This window comes from Cinclus cinclus, chromosome 4 (genome assembly GCF_963662255.1).
Source record: "Cinclus cinclus chromosome 4, bCinCin1.1, whole genome shotgun sequence".
In the NCBI taxonomy this organism is placed as follows: domain Eukaryota; kingdom Metazoa; phylum Chordata; class Aves; order Passeriformes; family Cinclidae; genus Cinclus; species Cinclus cinclus.
Window position 1 is genome coordinate 53,222,691 of NC_085049.1, and position 21,024 is coordinate 53,243,714.

At 37.0% G+C, this 21,024-nt stretch overlaps 1 protein-coding gene across 1 annotated transcript in view; it reads left to right on the forward strand.

Moving 5' to 3' along the window:
• Positions 1-21,024, forward strand: part of MYBPC1 (myosin binding protein C1) — a 186,821-nt gene that overhangs the window by 40,008 nt on the left and 125,789 nt on the right. The gene's annotated exons all lie outside the window — the stretch shown is intronic.

Genomic DNA, 21,024 nt, shown 5'->3' on the forward strand with positions numbered 1-21,024 from the left:
AAAGGCTTAAAGAAAGATATTTGAGTGTTTGATGCAAGCTAAAAATCCAAAATGACAAAAAATTCCATGCGTTGTTTGATATGGTTTAATAAGAGTCCTGACAACGCTAAGCTAGCTCAGATCCTCATGAAGGTAATTTGAAATGCACAGAGCAGAGGCATCCTGGGATTGCCTTGAAAGAGATGGAAAGTGGATTGCCATTGCTGATATGTGGTTTTTAAATGACACCTTCCATGAAGAAGCCAGAGGCTCCTAGGAACTATTCCTAGTCTGCTATTTCCCAGCCAGCACCGCAGACAACAGGTTGTGGGGGCTTTGCTCTTGAAGTTAGTCCTTTGAGTGGGTCAAAACAGTCAAGACTGAGAGATGCAGGAGATGACCTGGAAACCAAAGGCCAGTGACAAGGCGTGAAAATAGGGGATGGAGCTGCCATCTTCTGAGAAGAGACTAAAGAGATGAGATCTCTTTCTGAGTAGAGAAGTCTGAGGGATGACAGATTGAGCTTTAAAACTCCTGAAGGCAGTGGGCAGTGGGCAGAATTGTTATTTACCGAATCTCACAATACTGGAACCAGAGAGTATTCAATGGCACTAGCACAAGGTGATCTTAAAATAGATAGAAGTACTTTTTTACACAGGAGGAATGAAAATTTTAGAACTTGCTTCCACAAGGTTTTTTATTTTGATCTATGGAAAAGAATTTCTGACACATTCTCCTCCTTAGTCCTTCTTGTGGTCTGATGAAAACATCTCTGGGCTTAGGTTGCTTGTGGTATGTGATGCAGGAGCCTAACATCTGCCTGATCATTACACAGCTTCTTCAGCTCCTACCTTGGCATTATGAATTCACTAACTAGGAGTGTGATCTTAACTTTGGAGCATTATAACATTACCTGCCACAGTGTCTCACAGTTTTTGTTCAGTATATGCCCTTTTGCCTGTGAGGATAGATAATCATGACCATTAATTTCTCTTCCAAGTTTAATTTATGTAGCATTTTCCAGCTTCCCTGTGAAGCAGGATGGATCAAATATGGTCACAACATACGAGAAAGAGCAGTAAATCATAAACGTGTGATAGCTTACTTAGTACAGGTGTCAGGAAAAAAAAAGTAACTAGAAAATTTGATTTGCAAGTTTATAATTTTTGAAACTATCAGATTAACTATCAGATTATGGCAAGACTGCATGGGCACTTGTGCCGTTAGTAAAGAATGATCCTCTGAGTTTGATGCCTGCTGCTTTTGATAGCCTGTGAAGTTTCAGGATGACTTTCTTAATTTTTTTTTCTTTATCACAATATACATTAAAGAGGAATATAGCTTCACTTTTGTTGTGGTTGTTGTTGTTGTTGTTGTTGCCTACAAGAAGGAAAGGGCAAGTGACATCTGAAGTGATTTTTGCTTCTTCATTATTGCTGTTCCTAAATTGCTGAGCCAAGCTGAAGACATTTTTGTTTGTTTTAACAAGACCATTTTCATTACACTTTTCCTCATTTAATCATTATACTCACAATTTCAATTATGATTTTGAACTGCTGTTATGATCAAGTCTTTTGAAATCAAGGTCAATAATAAACATCACAATAAAAACAATTATGGTAGTGGTTTCACCACATCTTAAATTTCAGTTTCAGTTGTAGCTAGTCTTTTGACAAAATATACTTTGATAGAGAAAGGGAAGAGAGAGTACTCAGGCATTTCATGGAGTAAAAAAATAATTAAATAATAACAAAAATAATATGATTAAAACCAGTAATTCTTTCTTCTGCATAGCTCTGGCTAGTAACATGGTTCTGGCTCAGTTCATTTCCAGCTGCTAGATTTCACTAAAAGAAGCTAAAAATAAATTCAATACTTTCCCAAAATTACTTTCCAAAGTAAGCAAGTGCTGCAGTTGCCATGGGGTTTTATAACATCACAAATGGGAAACAGTTCACACAGTGGTAAATAACTACACTGGTGGGTAAGTTGTCCATTTGAGCATGTCTCACAGAAGAAATTACTCAGAGAGTGGTTTTTTGAGCAGGAAGGTTTAGAAAAGAATAAACCAAACAAAGAGATCACTACTGATTCACTTTGTGGCAGTACAAATCCATGAATGTTGGAATTCACAGGTTGTAGGAATCAATGAAGATGCAAGACACTGCCTGTGCTAAGTACTGTAGCACCTAAGCTGCAGGACCTACATATTCCCTTGAAAAGAGAGGAAAAGGTTGAAAATGTCTTTACATTCTGTGAAAACAAAAACACCATCAAGTTCTTGCATTTACCATTTGTTCAGTGAGCCTGGAGCTGTCCAGCTTGTCCTTATTTTGCCTTCTCTTTTGTAATGCATTATGTGACTGAATTCTGGTAGTGCATTTACTGCTTTATATTATCCATTTATTCTGAAAGTCAATACAAAGAAACACAAAGATAAAAAACAAATGGACTTCCTTTCCAAGGTTTCTCATAATGTTCTATATCATAAAATTTCAAAGGTCAGATGATATAAATAAACAATGACTTCACTGAAGTTGATACTACTGTCCTGTTTTACAGCAATCTACAGTAATCTAGCCCCAGCAACTCCAGCTTTTCATTCTGTGTTCAACCCAGAATAGAAAGCAAACGGCTGGATAATAAATACCATGGAAACAAGAGAAAACCCACACAAATTCTATAAAGAATCAATTTGGGAAAAAAGAAGAAACCCCAGATTGTCTGTAGATAAAACAAAATTCACTGGGAATCTGCAACAAGATCATTTAAATACAAAATATTGTGATAGTTTCTACCTTTTATAAAAATTATTTATTTTTTCTTCTTCTTGCATGTGCCTTTGGTGTATATGAAGTATTTTTCTATTAAGACTGGCATCATACACAGTCTTACCTAGCCATTACCAACTTGCTCTTCAGAACCTGGATTCAAAGAGGTCCCTTTCCCAGTCAACTCCTTCTCATTCACTGGATTGGCCTCTCACAATATTGCTGTGCCTCCTTCTGCTTTCAACCCATACTCACTTGTTTTCTCAGGTAAATCACTGAAGTGTGGGTGTTACCCTGAGGTGTGCCTCATTCACTTTGCAGAATATGTATACCTACAGGGTGAGTAGCTGACAGATACCCTGAACCAGCAGTACTTGTCAGGTATACTTTATGGTGGCTGTCCTACATAGGATACTCGGTGCTGGCAGGCACACTATGCCAGCTTCTGACAGCATAGGCTATGCCAGCTTCTGCAGCTTCTCACTGGACAGCTCTGGAGCTTTGGAAATTATGGCCAGACACGACTCTGCAAGTCAAAGACAAAGGCAAGAGCAGCTATTTCTGAACCACCCCTGGAAGATGACCATCTTACTGCTTCCTGAAACCTAAGAGTCATAGCAATTTCATCATCCCAGATCAAACTATTCTAGCAAATAACCACCAGTTATATATCTCTTTTATAATGTCTAATATAGATCTTCTTTGCTACAGTTTTTGCTTATCACCCCTAGCTCTTCTCTCCGAGAACAAAGAGGGCAGTTTGTTCTTTTTCGCTGACAGTTACATTTAAAATATGCGAGGACCATTGGCCCATCTTTCCTCCCACAACTCAGTCATTTCTATCACAAGCAAAAATAACATAATTATGGTCCTTCTGTATAGTTCTTATTCTTTAGCTTGCAGTTCATTCCAATTGCACACCTTAGGATTTTTTTTTTGGTGAGAGTTAAGGTGTGCTTTGAAGGCAGTACCATCTTCAGCTCTATTTTGCTTGTAATTGTCATATATGCAGTTGTAGAAATGCATCTAAAAATATGTATCTACCAAACTGTTTGCAATGAAAGTATGATCTCATTACGTTGGGAAGGAAAGAAAACACATGGTCCCTTAATCTAGCAACAGACACTAACATCTCATTGTTACTCTTTTACACAGAGGAAATGCATTTCTCTGTGTTTGAAAGGATCAGTGTGAAAAACATTTGTATAATTCAGAGGTTGTTTGAGAACCCTTATTTGCCTGATCTGATGCTGAAAGTATATGGCAAGTTACTGGTCTCACACTTCCTTAAGTTGGCACTCTTTCAGCCAGTTTTAGTTGACTGACTGGTGGCAATTGGAACAGTGATTGAAAAGGCACAAAACACAAGTTCTTCAGCTGGAGGACTACACATGGCTGCAGTACACGCAGGAAGTGGCAGACAGGAGATAGCATTTGGATCCACAGTGCCAAGACAAGCCAGAAGGCATTCTCAGCTGTGGATTGCCATACCCATGCCTCCTAACAGGACAGCCATGATGAGAAGCAACTACAGTATTTACCCATTTTTCTCTAAATAGGATAAAAATATGCCTTTTACACGCTGAATATGAAATTTGTTTATCTGTGATTATTCTTCTCTTTACCAAAGCCAAATAATTTGTTGAATGACATAAACAGGTGCAGTCTTGATATCTCTGCTGCATGAAACAAAGCCAAATGCCATAAAAGCACCAAATAATCCTTATTACATAAAATAGCCTGTGCCAAGGCTCTGTAATGAAAGCTTGAGCTGTACATAAAGACACTTTACATCTTTAATCCCGCTTGGACAGAAGCTAAAGATAATTTCTTTCCTTATTTTTTTCCCAAATTAAAATGACTGTTGAGAGGTTTCTGTACTTTCCAAACTTGCCCAACTTTGAAAGCAAAATCTTAAAAACAGTGAAGGAAGCAACACTAAATCAATCAGTCAATCAATCAATCCTTTATCAAAGGAGCTAGATCTTGGTTACTTTATAGTTTTTAGTTTTATTTTTCCAAGGTATTTCCCTTCCCAGTTCCCCCTAGCCAACACTGCTGAGGGAAATGATTTTTCAGCAAATACAGTCCACTTCTGGATTATCAATATCTCTTACCTTTACATAACAGTAAGGAAGGCAGCTTCTCATTGACACACTTGTTCCTTGCAGACATTCCCTGCCACAGTACACTCTCAAGTTCTGGATGTGCTGAATCTTTCCTCCTCTTTGGCTTGTGTGAATAGTGCTATTATTTGGATGTTTGGCACTTGTTTCCTCTCTTTTCTACTTGTGCTGTCATGTAAGTGATGATTTGGGGGCATCCATGAGAGGTCTATTCCCATCTTCTCATTTAAGTCAAAACCACTAGTATTATCAGAGCAAAAAGAAAAGTCTTTCCGTGCTTTCCCTGACCAAGATTCAAGGGCAGAGTTTCATCACCTAAAGTGCAGGGAGGCAGGATGGTCTGCAGGAATCAGCTTGCAGACAGGAAGTTTCCATGAGTGCAGGGGATTTCCATAGTACTGGGTGTTGTGCTACCCTATAAAAGAAATCTTACCCATCTCTGCTTTAAACTACAGACAGGGTCATACTTGATTGGTTGCTCTATTGACTTGTACAGAGACTTAAACAAACAGGTCCTAAATGCTTTTTTGTAGGATGCATTTTAGCACTCCTATAAAGGAAATTGAAGAAATAACCTGCATATTTGTCTGGCACAAATAACAAAGCATATCCCTATAGAACTTTCCTTCCACATTGCTAAAATGAATTTGCATGTTTACATCATATTTAAATATTTTGCCAGCTACTTTAAACCACAACGATTGACACAAATCACAGTATTTTTTTTATGATAAAATGTAAGCCAGTCAGTAGGGTGTTAGCTAATATTGAACGAAGCTTTATAGTGCTTCACTCTCCGTGTACAGACTCATTAAGAAACACAAAGGTTTATATTTCATAAATAATATATCCTAAATTGTTAGCTTAGGGTGTGAAAAATTCATAGGGGACAAGTTTTTTTCAAATTGTTGGTACAATTGAAAAATTGATAAACCTTTTTTAAGCCTCTACTCTCTGTTGCATTTTCATGTAGCTATCCAAAAATTATTTGCAAGTTTGAACATAGAACATATTAGTGATGGTGTTAACATAATTCAGTTACATAGAACTACAGAAACAATATCCTAAATCCTAAATTCCAGAAAAAAAAAAAAAACTTCTGAGAGGAGTACCCCATTCATAAATTAAAGAAAACTAAAGGCCTGGCACACAGAGAAAATGCAGACTAAATTCCTCTCTCTGGGGGCATCTCTAACCTTCTCTGGGAAGCAAATAAATTCCCATACCCAGCCAAAGCTCTTATTGGTATGTCAACATATTAGAAACACCAAACCATGTATTTCCAGAGAACATCATGTTGTGTTCATAGGAAATAACACTGACATGATTTTATCTCCTTAACATAAAGGAATTCAGAGACCTCCTTGGACAATGCAGTTTGCTATCACTCTCTGCATGATGGTTAGGACAGCTAGGTACAGTCCAATTTGAAGACAATGTAAATGGTTCTCCATAAAGTAGAAAGAGGAAGAAGGATCTTTGGGGAACAAAGAAAACCCAACATACAAAGTATGCTGCATTCTCCTCTCCTGTCAACTCTTTCTCACCTCAAAACCAGCTGAGATTTTTTTCTCAACAGCAGTATGGACCCATAGCAAGACTTTAAAGCATTTTTTCCTTTTAAATGTCCTTGAATTTAATATGCTGGAAATTTTTACATATCCATCTTTTATATATATTTTTACTCCTTTGTACTCTAAAACAAGCTTCAGAGGAGCTAGCTGTTGTTTCATTTACACTTTTCTTATACTTCGCTCCATTACAGTGGCACAATTTCCATTTGAAGCTGTGAATCCACAGGAATTCCCTGATATGTTTGAGTTAATTCATTTTCCTATAGCTTAGGGGGATTCAGTAAGTCCCTAAATCATCTCCAGACTTTATGACATTTATGATTAAGTGTATGTGGCCATCTCCATCCATTCCATAACTATATACAATATGTATGTGACTTCTTGCCTCTCCCTCAAAAAGATGTCCATCTCCAAGGCATCAAGTCAAGACACTATCAATACCATACTGTCAATGCTCAGCCTTCTGTGCAGCCTGTTTGACCTTTAGTGTCATCTAGTGACAAATGAGTTTGTAGGGAAAAATCTTCACAATTAAATGACAATTAAATCAGTGAAAATTGATTTCATCTTCATATGTGAGAGTGGGAAGAATGGAACTTGAAGTGCATCAGCATAGTGAGGATGCATTGTTGGCTGCCAGCCTACCTTACCAGTCTAAACTAGTCTCTAGGCATTATAAGCCATGTGACCAAGCTAGTTTCAGTGCTAATTTACAGGCCTTCTGATAAGACTTTCTAATTATCGTTTGGAACAAAGACTGCAGGTAGTTAATAAGTTAGCATTAGCCACCTTTTGAAAATCAATATTCTTTTTTTGCTAGTTTGTTGATCATAATTTATTTCTTCTATTAAGCCATGTGAGACATTCTTTTCTATCACAATGTGGGTGCTCTTACTATTATCCTTAGAAACAGCACAACAGATTTTGATATTGCCTTGGCAGAAGCACAGAGCCTCCCTTCCTAAGTGAGATTCACTAGTGTTTTGATTTTACCAAATGTCACAATATATTCTTCTCCTTTCTAATATTAAAAAATATATGGAGCAATATGCTGGATAGCAGCAATCCATGGTTCAAACTCAAAAGAAGTTTGTCCCATAAATATATGATTCTGTATTCAGGAAACATACTGCCAGAAGCTGATAGAGACTTCTAGCTCTGCTGGAATAACAGTCTGCAATATTTAAATTGATGTGTTTTTAGTCCATTATTTTTCCAGAAAAGTCAGCTGTATGCAAACAGAAGCAATTGAATAAGCATTGTAGGTAAAACAGTCCACCTAAATGTTGTTTCTTTTATTTTTTCTTTAAATAAACCCAAATGTTAAAAATTCAAGACAAAATATATATACTCAAATTTCTGTAGAAAGTATCTCCACAGGTGCAAAATGTCATGCTTCAATGAATGTATGCTGTTGTTATTGTTCATTGTTGCTAATGTAACCTGATGTTATTTTGTAGATCCACAAGGGGTGAGAAAACAGCTGTGAGTATAGCATTTCAAATCCTTAATATTTTCTAAAGAAAATCGGTATTCATGTGATTTATCTCCTTATATTCATCAAACAAAAGAGAAGTTCTGATGAAAGGTTTAGTATTGCTCATCATTTGGGCTGTTGGAAAAGGTATTGTTTGAGAATGCTTTTCAGTGAAATGTTTTCAACAAAATTCTTCCCTTTATTGGGATACTGTCACATTAGATCAACTTTGCAAGGAAGCCTGGTGGGATATGAAGAAGGAGATATTTGGTCATTGTACAACTGCAAGATAATATGCAGTCAGATCTCTTAGCACAACTAAGATTGCAAGAATACTGTATTATGCCATTCTGGGTGTTTTTTGATGAAATCCTTCCCTCTGTGTTCCAGAAATGTCTCCTGTTTCCTGGGACCCCCCACTTCCTAAAGGTGCTACAGAGCAGTGCATCACAATTTCTTAGGTCAGCTTTTTGAAACAAGAAATGGGTGTTATATTAGGACACTGAACATGTCAATGAGTCACAATTCACTTTTTAAGAAAGGCAAGAAAACTTTCCCCGGTGGATTAATGGACAAGGTACATTAATACAAGAAGTCCTTCTTCTTTGCTGTGGGTTATACTGACATTTTGGCAGCTAATAAAATACAGGGGGCCAGAAAATATATTTGGGACAGTTGAGTGTGTTTGTCTGCCAAATTAAATAATAGACCAGAGACATTGGAACAGGACTAGAGAATGTACAAAATAAGTGAAAGCTGTGCCAGCTGAGAGGTCTAATGGTCTTACTGGAAAGTGGCTTGAACAGCTTGCAGCTGAGATGAGACAAAAAGTCCATGTGGATAGAGAATTCCATCTGTCCCTGAATACATTTTCCCATTTAAAGTTTAAGAAGGATGTGGAAATAATTTGGGTTCCTTGATTTGCATTGTGAAAGGAAAATGGGAAAAGGTGATTATGTTGTCCTGACACTACACTGTGGCTTAAGTTTTATCTTTTTTCAAGAAAACCCTCTGCTTGAAGAAACATTAAAGCACAGTGTTATAAGTCAGGGTCCAAACAGCTCCCTATTAATAAAATTCAATTAATGGTCAGTGGGCAGCTGATTCTAGCAGCAAAGAAACTGCATCTAGATGAAACTGTTTTGATGTATAAAAGAAATACTTTCTACAGTTCAATATTTTTGGCTGTCCAGATATGAAGTCCCCAGGAAAATGTCTCCTGTGAAGGAGGAGAGTTTAGAGAAAGAAACTCCTGCTGGAGCTACCCAGCATTCTGAAGGCTTGAAACTTCCTTAAACTAGATGTAGAGTTTCTGGTTCTCTTCTAGCATGCAATGAGCTGGCAGCTGGCATCTGACAGCTGATCAGAGAGTTTATAATTTTCAGTGCCATGGTGGTCTTTAGAAAACTAATAGCTTCTGGCTAAAAGAAGACTGGTTGAACAATTTGGTTTTGATTCAAGTAAACAGTTGGCAGGTTTAGGAATGTTGCTTAAACTGAGGTGGATTTTGTTCTTAAAAGCTTATGTTTGTGAAGCATGGCACCCCAGCAGTCTAAATGTACAGTATGCTTCTCTCCCTTCAAATCCAGGAATAGATGAGATTGAAGAACAAGTCCTACAAAAGCTGAAATGATGTTTAAAAATTTACAGAGTATCAATAATGTGAGCCACATTTGATTAAAACATAGCAGTACAATGTATTTCCCAAAATACTTAAAATCTGAAAAAGTTTCATTTATATCAAACATATCACATTCAAGTAAAATATCCAAATAGTGTAGATTTTATATTTAATAAAATATTTAGATCTAAACATGGTGGACTAAATAACAGTTAAGTTAAACATAAAAGTCATGGTCAGATTTACCTGAACATATTTTAGGAGAGATGGAACATTAGTAGTTTACGAACATGAGTATAGTGAAAATTTCTAAGTATTAGTTGACAATGGCATGTGCTTCAGTGAGAATAGCTGACAAAGAAAGAGTAATCTATGGGTTATTTCTGTCCTGACAGGCTCTTCTGTGCTAATTCTGAGTCACAAATAGAAAAAAATAAATTGCATTGATTTCAAAATAGCTCCTCCCCTGAAGAATATGACTACATATTGAGAGAAAACAAACAAACAAACAAAACAGGGATTAAATTAATATGAACCAATAAAGAAAACAGAAGCATAAACCAAATAGTGAACATTCTTTTTTGGTGTTAACTGATAGGAATAGCAAGAAGGAAAGGTATGGCTTTGGGATAGTGAAGAGCATTAAGACAAAGAGAGGAAATAAAAGGTAAGTATGGATAGTGTAGTATAAGTAAGAATGAGTGTAAGCAGCTTGAATGTGATATCAATGGACAAATGGAGCTGATCAAGGATTCAAATTGTAAATGATACTGTATTACATGCAAATTATCAGTTGAGAAGGAGAAGGTACAAAAAGCAGTCAAAGAAATAGTGCAATTCCTAACAAAGCAACACAAAGGAAGACAAGATTTTTTTATTTTTCAAAACTCAGTTTGATAGCATCTACAGGCTGTACTCTATGTGCTGAGCCCTCTCACCAGAGACAGCCAAGAACATTAAGAAACAGTTGCTGCTACTCTTTCACTTGCAGAGAAATCAGCCTTTATCAAACACTTAATTGGTGAGGCTTAGTCATGCTTCAGAGTCTCTGAAAAAATACTTAAAACAACTGTTATATTTATTTGCTGTTAAGTTATTAAAGTCTTCAGAAAAAATAAGTCACAACAGCCTAATCACAGAAGGGCTATTGCCAAAACTAGATCAGATCAGCCTTGACTCTGCCTAGCTGAATCTTGAAAGCCCCCAAAGGTTTTCAACAAACCTCCAGGAATGGAAATCCTACAACCTCTGTGACTGGTATCTTGTGCTTCCAGGACAGGTGTTCTCTGATGTCTAGTTTGAGCCCCAGTTGTTTTTCTTTGGAAATGCCTAACAATTCTCATACTTCACAACAGATGTTATAAGGCCCTTTATTAAATACATTTTCAACGCCACAAGACAAGCTCCATGCATCCAGCTACATTTCCCATAAACTCTTTTTACTGTTATAGAAACAGCCAGAACACTAAACCCGTCAACAACTTCAAAGGAGAATCACGCAAACATGCCGAAGTATTTACACTGTTTTACATTCAGTGTGCCTCCTTTTTACCATTGTCTATGGTATGACAAAACCAGCGTGTGGTTCCTGCAATCATGCTTTCCCCCATGATGTTAAGCAGAGCTTCAACCTAAGAGCAGAGAGGTGAAACCTCCTCACTGCATGCAGAAGCAGAGGTCTGAGGTTACACCTTGCCCCAGATTTATGCTACAGGCTGCCTCTGTTATGAATGAGGTTTTGCTCATTTGAGCTGGGGAATTGAAAGCAGCTGGATACATTGCTCGTCCTACGTGCTGTTGGCTACAGATGCTGGCATTCCTTAGCCATGCAAGCTTCCTCTGCCCTTTGAGGAGTGTTTTTTGAAAACTATAACTGGTGGTGTATCTTCTTACTGTCACACTCCAAGTTGCTCTTCAACCCAGTTTTCTCCCTTTCCAACTAAACAGATTTGCCAGTTTGGACAAAATGTGTAAAGGCACATATGTTGGATGCCTGTGCTGCTTCTCACTCGCAATAGAAGCAAATTTGTCAATGATAATATTTTGTTTCTCTCTGCTGGTTGAAACAGGAATGCAATTTTCTACATATAGCTGGGTGAGGAATAGGTATCGAATAGGCTGTTAGTCATTTAGTATGGGTCTTAGAGCTTTCAGGTTTAGAATGCCAGTCCTTTAATGGCTAATCTTCATGGATTTGGTTTTGCCTTTAAGGAAATGAGCACTCTAACTCTGTTGTGGAAGCATTCAAGCAAGTCTGAGTAAGCCCTTATAGTTCCCTTCTGAAATGGACAACCACAGCATTGGAACTACATTTACGGTTTATTTCTAATTTTTATTCTCTTGTTAATGTATATTTTAAAGTATAGAAGTAACTTTAAAAAAAGTAATTCTGCCCTAGCATAACCATCTGCAGCAAAAGAGTAAGTGCTTGGCAACACTAACTAATTCATAGTTCTTATTAGATATAAATAATACCATGTTCTGGCAAAGTCCTCACAGTGTGATCTTTAGTTAGAGGAAAGAAAACTTATGTTAGCTGGCACATCTAGCAGCATAATGTAGTTATTATTAAAAAAGTGACCAAGTAAAAGTGGCACCTTGTTAAATAATGTAACAACTCTCTGTGCATGTTCTAGGGCAGATTGGCTTACACTCTTTAAAACAAAAATGAACTTTTATTGCTTTCTACTCCTGTTAACACTGCTGGGCCAACACATCCACATACAGCAGCAAGAGGCCAGAGCCAACTATGGAAGTGTTTTAGTAGGACCAAGGTGGACTTTAAATATGTAAGTCATTAATACAGATTGAAAAAATGGGGCTACTGTAGACCTAAATTTCCAGCAGAATCCTCTTTCTAACATAAATCGTGATCACAGGACTTTGCAGAACATCTCTGGTATTTCAAGACTTCTTGTGATACCAGCAGCATTGATGCTTCCCACTGTCAGCTGCACGACCAGAGGTGTCAGACATGCTCTGCTCTTGTGAGTACAGCTGAGATTTATGGACAGGCAGCCATCTGGCCAGAGATGCTCTGCACTTCCTTCTTCACAGTGATCACTTTGCTTCAGAGACATTTCAGGTAGGCTAGTGGCAAATACTGCACAGTGGCTGATTCTAGACTAGTGAAATAGTTATGCTCAGGACTGCTGTCTAGCACAGAAGTCACAGAGAGCACTGTGCCTTTTCCCTGCTTTTATGCCCTCTAACTCTATGCTGTCCCCCCACTCCCTGTTCAGAGTGCCTATATGTCTCTGTGAGAAAGTTCAAACCCCAAGCCATAGATATGTACATTCTATGTGATAAGGTCTTTCATAGACAGAAGCCTCCCATTCTTGATTTCAGGGCTGTGTATGCATTTCACTTTAATAGTCCCTCTAGGAATAAAGAAAAAGGCTCTATCCATAGTCTAGAACTGGTTCACCGACCTTTTTACTACAGCTAAACCCACAGGGTATTAGGCAGATTTTTCCACTTTTCAGGCAGGTGCTGTAAAGAAAGTTTACAATACTTCCATTCTTGAACAGAGCCTACAACTGCTGATGTGCTTGGAAACAACCACTGGGTGAGGGACTGATGGAGAAGGATGGTCCACATTTAGCTGCTTAGGTGGTCAGCTGTGTAATGACTGTGTTGTTTCTGTTGATGCCCACAGTTAGGGGCTTAATCATCTGGGGAGCACTGACATTGAATTCTGCTGTGACTGTATCTATGGGCACCCTATACACTGAGTGAGAGGAAGGGGAACTGAAGGCACAGCTTTGTGAAGACAGATGTCTGATTGCCTTTGAGTTTAATGGATCTGAGTTTTATCCATATTTCTCTTAGTTAATTGATGCACAGAACTATTTCCTCCCCAAATTCAATTGTTCGCTTTTATCATGGAAGACATATAAACTTACGGTGAGAAGAACTTTGCTAGACCTAGGCTTGACCATCTGCACAGAGATTAGCAAAGTATTCCTTTTTTCTAAAATTTGCATTTGAGTGAAAATGTACCTGATCTACAGCTACTGACAACCTGATTTCTCCTAGACACAGAATTTGTTTGCCTTCAGTAGAAAAGGATTGCAACCAAATGTATTGTTTCATTTCCCTACCATTTTATCATTTTCCATTGTATTGCATCACAAATATTTCACAGAATTTTTAGTGCCTGATGTCCTTCAAACTTTTAATCTTGTTTTACTAGAAATTTGAAATTCTTGGACTTTTCAATTTTTATTTATCCCAGCCATGAATGACTTTAGTGATTGATATTAAGAAATAAATAGAATGAAATATAAATAAGATGTTTTGATTTTTTCATAACTGCAGTGTTTGTGTGCTCTTACTTGTTTTTATCTTTTCTACCAATAATTATATTCTTAATTCTATTTATATGTCATGTGAAACCAGTGTTTAAATGGAGATAGCAAAACCTAATATTATTTAACATTGGAACCAAACATGCACAGACAAAATGGCAAAATTTTATCTTTGTCTAATCAAAAAAAAGGACAAATTGCTGCTGTAGCAATAATCAATCATACAAAATTTCTAGGGGACTTTCTGCAAACCCCCTATGATATGATTTTAGGAGGTTTCCAAACATTTTCAAAGGAGCCTTTCCAATAGATTTTTGGCCGTTTAAGTTCTGATGCCTGTTTCCAGCTTCAAAAAGCTTTGGATGTTTTCATTTAGCAGAAAGGAACTTACTATGATTTGATTCATTGAAATCAAACCTTGCAAATCAACCTTGCAGATTATTTTGGTTATAAAAATGTGCAGTAAATAATTTATTTTTAAGTACTTTTCAAGGTCTACTGTGGTGACTCAGAGATAATGGTCAGTTCTATGAAATGACATTTAAAGAAGCTTTTAGAGGACTGGTATGTAAACTTTAAATATAACTGTTACAAGTTATATTCTGGAAGTTTTTTCTTAAATGTTTAGAATAGGCAGCTACTCTGAGACAGGTAGAGTTAGGTATGAAAAATCCTACCCTTGATGCCCGGGGAAGTATCTACCAGTGTAGACTGCATGAGTACTACAGACACATACATGAAAGGATATATGTGGAAATATATGTGCTTTCCTGTAAATGTGTGAGAATGAACATGGGAATGAAAAAATAAACTAGTACCAGTTGATAAATAATCTACAAGGGGACTGAAGGAGTTTTCTTCTGTTATGAAGAATGCTGGTCCTACTGAGTTATAATTGACATTGTTGGTTTAACTGGAAGCAGATTTTATCAGAACAACTGAAATGATGACCCTAAACTGGATAAGTGTCTGGTTCTTGCTAGTGTCCAACTCCCACTGATAGATGTGGAAGTTCAGCATTTCTAGAGGTCAGCCCTGAGTGATAAACCCATTCAAGTCTGCAAAGCTCAATTTGAAAGTGTCCGAAATAACTGAAAGTATTAAAAGTAAGATTTTTCTTTTTTTTCCCAAACAAGTATTTCAAAAATTTTTATCTGGTTTTCCAATGCAGTAGTGCTTTTGCAGCCATGGGTAGAATTTTCTGCTGCAGCATTTCCAGGGCTCAGAGGAGCTGTGGGAATTATTTCTGACTGACTGGTAAAAACTGCAGCTGTAGACATACTGTCTGCCTTCCCAGTTCATGTCGTTCATTAGTGGAGATGCAGTGCAGGTGCATTAGCAGGTGCATTAGTGCCTACAATTGCCAATAACATTTAGGTCAGTACTCAGACGCTGTATGAAGAGATGGCATTTTTTACTGTTACCATTAAATTTCTATGGTTATCATTCCTGAATCACTGCCTTCTCCTGTATCTTGGTCTTGTTGCACAGTGGGGTTTTTTTAGCTTTCCGTGTGATTTTTTGACTATGGTATAAAACCTATCAGATGAGGTAAGGTAAAGATTCTCCAAATCTTCAAAGACACTACCTCATTCTTTTTATATTTATGATGTGTTGCTAGAAAAATCTGCAAAATTCCTAGTAAAGTTTTTTTAGAGAACTAATTCTGACCTAATTCTGTCTTCAGAACTATTTCCTGATAATGACTGTTTTGAAATATGGATTAATGGCTAGAGCTGACCCTATCCCTTGACAATGACAACCTCCTTACAATAGCAGAGTCTTTGTTTTCAACAAGTCCTTGAATTCAACACAGTTACTTAAAAATAATATTAGAAAGAACTATACATAGTGTTACTTTTAAAAGGAATTTCTGAAGTTAAAGAAATTGCCAGCAAAACCAGACTTCATCTTAAGTTAACTTTTGGCCATACCCTTTGAAAGGCTGACAGCTTTCTGCAGGGTGGTCCCATTAGTATTTGTGTATCTATTCTGTAGTCCAATAGTCATAAAGGTGGGACCTGTGGCACTGGGCATGCTGCCAGATGCTCTTGACTCCTAATATGGTAATTTTGTTCCCATTAAGTACTCTTAGGGAGAATTTAGGTCTGGATGGACCTTGAATGTAGCATGGATTCCAAGGGAAAACTCAACTAGATTTCTTTCACCATGTTTATAAAAAGTCTGGGACATTCCTCCTGTTCTTATGTATGACCTGAGGGCACTGACAGCTACAGAAGAGCCAGCATTGAGACATTAACCCACTGTCCCTTCTCTGTAAAAGTGAACAAAATGGTGTTTTTAGAAAAGAGGATAAGGCAGGAAAATTCAATGGGATATTTTCCTCACGGTATGAATTGTGCCGTGAGTTTTTCAGAGGCTGCCTATTCATTACAGTATTTGTTACCCATCTGTAAGCCTTTCTTATACATATTTTTATTTTGAAATAAAACATATTTCCACTCTTTGTTTTTAACTTGATGTCTCAAGATTTCATTTATTTCACTGTAGTTCCAGTATTATGAGAAACAATGACGAATTATTCAATGTTAACATTCTTTTCCATGCTTCTGTTATGTCTTTCTTTGGGGTTTTTGGCTAAATTCTAGTGAGCTTAGGCTCTGCTTATGTAAAAAGAAGCCTCTCAGATTTCTTTGACCTTTCCTGTTGCCTTTTGTATCATTTCTTGTCTTATTCTAATATATTTTTTTTAAGTGGGATGACCTGAACAAAGCATGATAATTAAAAAGTGTTTGTATGAGGAATTACATCAATACAGCAGTTTTCTGTTTAATTTTTTATTATCTTTCTATAAATTCATGGTACAGAACTTGCCTTTTGATTAAGCACTGCTATGAAAATTTCAAAACCTGTGACACACAGATATCTTCCTTCAGTGGTAGAAGTTGATGCAGTTCATCATTTGTATGTATAGTTGGGGGTGTTTTTACCACTGACAATGAATTTTATTTTCCATTTTATTAATCTGCTGCTCAACATTGCAAAATGTTTGAGGTTTTTTAATTTAGAACACTATGGAAAACTTTAATTTTGATAGCTGAGACTATTTTTGCATAATGTACATATTTTTGGTGTAATATTTCAGCCTCTTTTGCAGACTGTTTAAGAGTATGCTTGGTCCCTAAGACAGTTCCATATGGGATTCCCCTAAGAATCCTCTCGCATTTTCTTTTGGGGAAGATGAGCCTTTATTGCTGTCATTTATTACTTGCTTTTCCATCGAGTACTAATCTGCATGACAATTTACTACTTTTCCACATGAGAGTTTAGTTTCTTTGAAAAACATTGTAACAGTTTTTGAAAATCCAGGATGGGCTATTTTGGAAACCTTCTTTTCACATGATTGAAAACTCTTTGGAAGAACTCACACCTTTCAAATCTGAAAGGCATAAATTCACTCTACAGAGGTTCAATCGCCTCAATTATATATTATGTTTATTTTTTGATTATTAATATAATTGCCACTAATAGACTTGGACTGAAAGTCATATTCATTAGTTTGCAATCCTGTTTATTTGAAGTCTTATTATTTTCTTTTCATTTTTAAATTGTGTTATTGTTGTTCCCTTCTCTTTGACAGTAGATGGCATAAGAGTGAGAAAGCAATTATAACACATGTAATTCAGTAATTTTATATCTGGGCTTCTTTAGACTCCTTAGGTGGGTGTCATCTGGTCTTACTGATTAATTTTAATACACATTGAAAACCAATTCTAAAATTCTTAATCAGTGCCAATCTTTCAGAGCAGGTGAGGTAATCCAGGTGTTCTGACTCAAGATGGGACCCTTTATGACTCTATTTTTGTCCCAGGAAAGATTTGTCTCCCATCTACATCCCCATGGGATAATAAACCTAGTGTTTCTGCCTTTAGTACCTGAGAAATGCAACATAGCCTAAGGTTGTGAAAATCAGGTTAGTGTTTCACGTACACCAGTAAAACAGCATCCACACTACATGTCTGAAAGAAAGGACAGGTGAAAAAGATCAATTCCTTTTTATTTAGAATTAATGTGGTAAAATACTGTAATATTAGAGTGCAATAACAAACACTTTTAAAGGCAGTCTACAAATGGACTGAAAGGAAGGAGTCTGAGATTTTTTGCTTTCTTTTTAGTGCACAGAAGAAATCTAAAAAATTATATGGGGAAAAAGAGTACTAATTCTCTTGTTGCATATTAATTAAACAGATTTAGGGAAGGCGGGGGACAACAAGAAGCGCTTGGCTTTCCTAAAACAAAAAAAAAAAATCGCATTTGTTTCTGCATATTTCTTTTCCCAGAGTTTCCAAAAATAGTTAGCTCATCTACGACAGGCAGACATGTGATTTTCCTTTGCATTTGTGAAAACAACTTTGAATATTTCCTTTTAGCACCCTCATACATATACATACTTCGGGGGAAAGGATGTGTGAACATTTCTATTGACATCCCTTGTTCTCTCTCTTTTGGCTTTAATCAGCAGAGATGTGAATTTCACTGAAAATGTTGTTAATGAATCTTTCCAGCATGACACTGCTGATATTGTTATGGCTTAACAATAGCAGAGAATAAAGCCTTTAGGAGGAGAAGCAAAAGCACTTTCACAGTGACTTTAGTAGAAAGAAACAAAGATTACCTGTTAGAAGAAAAGAAAATTGGGTTGTGTGCTCTTTAGTTATAAATATGTGACAAGTTCAAATAGCCATTTGAAAATAATCTTCAAACAAATTTGCTGGTAGTGTGCATTCACTTTTTTTTCCTAGCTTAACAAAGCCTCTCAGATATGAATTTGTAGAAAATTTTAACAGAACCACAAACAATTAACTACTGTTAAAAATAACCATTATCTTTAGAAAATTCTTTGCTTCTTTAGCTACAAGAAGGTATTTGCTTTTGCTTAAGGAACATAAGAAGTAGTGTTCCCTTAGAAACAAATCAAACCCACTCCTAACTCTGATTATGCAGGTCTCCTATCTCCATTACACAAGATAAGTTGCACGGTTTTCTCTTTATTTTTCTATTCATGCTTTATATTTTTTTTTGTCCTCAGGATTAGGATTATGGCCATGATTGTGAAAGAAAATCGTGGAGACTTTAGACATCTTTTGTGTTTACCTCCATAGCTTCTGTTGTTGGAAAGTTGAATAGTTGCAGAGAAATTCCAGTGTTTTGAAGGGAAAGTTGCTATAATTTGAAATGCAAAGAAGTAAAGGGGTAGTCAGACAGGCATAATGTCTGACTGTTGAAACTACATAGCCACAGGTTCTTCCAGAAGATAAGCAGCATTCCAAAATATATAAATATCAGGCATTTAAAGGGAATGCAGTTATGACTTTTAGCTAATGACTTTTGCAGTAAATAGAATCTGTTGACTGCCATAAAATCTTAACAACATTTCCCCTTCAGAATTAGTTCATCATAAGCAGAGGAAGTATTTCTAAGAAACCAGTAGCTGGTAAAACTATGAATGTGGTCACAGATAGCACCATCTTTTCACTTCCATAAGTAATACCAGTATTAAATATATAACTGTAGTTTAAGGTCAGTATAGAGCATAGCTACTTTTAAAATCCTCTAATCCTTGTAACTGTGTCTCTCCAACATCTCTTTAACAGTGCTTTAAAAAGGTTTTGCATGAGTTTAGAGCCTTCATTCAAGTACCATATTCAAGGGCAGAGGTCATGACTCACGTGGTTCTCATTCTTCAGGTACCGTGTTTCCTTATATGTTTATTAGTGTACAAATGAACATTTCCAGATAAGTATTAATAAAATGGGACTTTTTAACTCCCTCTCATCTTCTCCCTTGTCTTGCATTTGCTGCCCTTTATCTTTTTTTGGACCTTCTTTGCCAAACAATGGATAAATCTGAGCTTCTGTCTGTTGTATGCCAATATTGAATCGACCTGATCAACAAGAATTTCTTACAGCCAATGTGAAATATATCACAAATGCACTTTCAGGTTGATCCCAGAAGATGTGGTCTTGTGGCTAATCTTTTCATTTTTGGCCCTTCACATAGATAAATTTTTATGGTTGTATGCATCACAGTCAACAAGATTTTGGGGACAATGCTGGTTCCTAAAAGCCTAATAATAAGAATACCCTAGTGTTTTGTTTTTGTTTTTTTTTTTTTTTTTTCTCAAGTTGTTCTGTCACATACACATGCCTACATTTCAGTTGGGCCCATTCATCCTGTCTGTGGCTCATGCATCCCTGTACAGGGACCTTTTCAGGCTTATTGTGGTTTCTATTTCTTGATCCTCTGTCATAGACTTGTCAGGATAATTATATGTCATGCAGATTTAAGGCTTTGTTTTTCAAGTATGTTATAGAGGAAAGCACTGCTTAGCTGTCATTCTTTTCTGGAGTGCTGTGGTCCCTTGAGTCCATGGCACATGTTAGCCACATGGCCATGTGGTTAGCTGTTCATCTAAACATAGACGAGCAGCTGCACATCCAACACAACCTCTGTGCTCAATGTACATGTGCAATGCTTGAGTCTGTTCTGAGAAAAAATATTTTTTCAGGCCAAAAATAAGAAGAAAAAGTACTAATATGAAATCCAGGGTCAGCTGGATCCTGCAGTTTCAGGAATGCATTGTTTCAGTTACCTCTCCTTAGGTAACTGGTGGTTCAAACGTGTTCTGCAGCCCTGTTAAGGGATTCTCTCAACTTTCCTCCTTTCGTTTGCAATCAAGCTGCCCCAAAACAGATTCACAAGTGCTTTTCTTCTTACTTGGTACAAATAGTGCTCTTTTGAAGAGGCCAGGGACACAGGGACACCCTAAACATGGTCTGATGAATACACTTGAAGGGTGGCAAGATTCTACCAAATTTCTAGGTAAGCAGGTTGCTCCTTGCAGGTAGATGCCTCTACCAGCTGAACACAGTGAGGACTCATGATATGGTAGAATGCATTTGAGTGGCAATATTCTGTTCTTGTGGCAGAAATAATAATTAAAAAAACCAAACAGAGACTGTAGTTAAGAGTCTTTCTAAAATGTTGATGTAGGGTACACTCTTTTCTACCTGCATAGGGAAGGAAGTGTGCTGCTGCTGCTACTGAGATGTGCCTGGGTGGGTTGCACCCCCTGAAGCTGCAGGCTTGGTGGGGCTGCCAGAGGGGAGGCTGGGAGAGCCTTTACTTGTCACCAACACACAGAG